The sequence below is a fragment of the Mixophyes fleayi genome, chromosome 2 (assembly GCF_038048845.1).
Source record: "Mixophyes fleayi isolate aMixFle1 chromosome 2, aMixFle1.hap1, whole genome shotgun sequence".
NCBI lineage: Eukaryota > Metazoa > Chordata > Amphibia > Anura > Limnodynastidae > Mixophyes > Mixophyes fleayi.
The window spans coordinates 325388023-325390167 of NC_134403.1; the positions used below are offsets into that span (position 1 = coordinate 325388023).

Genomic DNA, 2145 nt, shown 5'->3' on the forward strand with positions numbered 1-2145 from the left:
CATAACTCTACCTGATCCTACTATCAAAATCCAAAGGATGGTGGAGGATTATTTTAACAACAGCATAGAAATAGACACATCAGACAGTCCCTTTACATACTGGGAGGAAAAAACAGGGAATTTCGCTTTGCACTACCTAAGCTGCCCAACCTCCAGTGGGTAGAGTTTTCAGCACAGCCAGGAACCTTGTCAGTGATCGTCTTAGGATACTACTTCCTCACAATGTGGAAAAGATGATATTCATAAAAATAAACTTCAATTTCCACGAGGAAGGCCTTTCCCGCCAATTACATCTAAATATAGAGACTTCTGTAATGGTGGACTCCGGTGATGAATTGATAATGTGTGAGGATGATGTACACACTGATGAGATTGAGGATGAGGCTGAGTATGATGGCAACATCATCTTGTCACAGTAGAGTTAATTAACAGCACTGTTCCCTTAGCTGCCTTAAGCCCATTGTTAGTTTGTTTTGTGGGGCCCAAACAAACCAAGCACTTCAGCCACAAAAGTGGCACTCCTTGTCACTGAAGTGCTTGGTTTGTTAAAGTGTGCATGTACTTTCTAGGATCCAACATAAGGGTGGGTGGAAAGACCCGGGTAGGAGGGCCCACGGACAATTCCACCTTGCACCACTTTTCCTTTCAGCTACCGTTGTATGCCAATGTTACCTACATGTGCTATATACTGTTGTGTGCTTTGCAAAACTCAATGACTCCCATTGATGATGCAAATGACTCAGCACAACATTTTGACATCTCGTCTGGTCTATTGTAAAAGAATTGACCAAAATTAGTGACACTTCCGCTGTAACTCTATCTGATCCTACTATCAACTAACGACATCCAAACAATTGTGGAGGATTATTATTTTTTTTTTTGAATGGTATAAAGACAGCTGTTTTATTAACAAAGAAAAATGTTGCTTGCAGAAGTAATGTAAGCATGGATGTCTAAATAGACGTGTATATGTATTACTCAAACCTTCCACTTTGCTGCTGTTTCATCAGTATTGCACAAAGAGTTTGTAATCTGCACTTTACGTCAAAAGTACCTAGCTATATTTGATTTTTTGGGGAATTGGGGCTGATTCAAAACTCAGAAATGACCCTGCTTTTTGCTGTGAATTTCAAAGGCTCTTTTTAATGCATTGTATGGAAAAAGATCCAATATACTCATGTCAGAGTGATAAGAGACAATTTTTGGACACCTGGCAGATTTACTCTTCTGAAGTTTGTTTTCAATCAACCTTTTAATTGCTCCTGTCTCATACGTGTGACCACATACTTTGTTTTTCACTGGGTTCACCTTCTCATAATGTATTATAGGAGTGCTCTGGGTGATACGATTTCCTCTTCTTCATCTTCCATAGCTTAGTCTGCAGGGGCTGGTGACACCCATTTGTTTTCTCAGGTCTCTTAGCTGTTCTTTAAACTCTACATATTTATCATCCTGCCTCATGGCCTCCTCTCTATTATTCTTCTGAAGTGCTGTGTATCTCTCATGAACAAGCTCTCTCAAATCTGAAATCTCATCCGGTCGGTCCCTTTTTAACTTAAGTACGATCTCCTCAACTGCGTCTATATATTGGTTTAAATCTCTGTTCAATGCAGCATATTCCAACATGACAGATTCCATGCTGCCCACATGTTCTGTGTCACAGTCTGTCTAAAGCAGATCTAATGCCACTCCGGTTGTAATATCCATTCCTGTGTCTGCATGAGTTTGGCAGTTCTTCAGGGATGAGAAGGAGGTATTCACAGAGGAGAATGAGATTAAAGATACAGCATGAGCAGACATGGTTTAATAATGTAGAGTTCATTGACAGCACTGTTGGGCTTATGGCAGCTAAGCTATTGGTAGCTTGTTTGTGGGGGCCCAAACAAACCAAGCACTTCAGCCACAAAAGTGGCACTCCTTGTCGCTGGAGTGCTTGGTTTGTTAAAATGTACATGTCCTTTCCAATATCTTACATAAGGGTGGGTGGGAGGGCTGAAGGTCAATTCCCTCTTGCACCACTTTTCTTTTTTGCCACTGCTGTGTGGCAATGTTTCCTAAATGTGCTATGAACTGCCATGTATTTGTGTTGTTGCTCTGTCACTTAGGATCCAGCCAGGTCGCTGCAGTCTTTGTCCAAAAGTGTAT

At 41.1% G+C, this 2145-nt stretch overlaps 1 pseudogene; it reads right to left on the minus strand.

Moving 5' to 3' along the window:
• Positions 1–1098: 1098 nt before the first annotated feature.
• Positions 1099–1800, minus strand: LOC142139963 (E3 SUMO-protein ligase NSE2-like; annotated as a pseudogene).
• Positions 1801–2145: the final 345 nt, after the last annotated feature.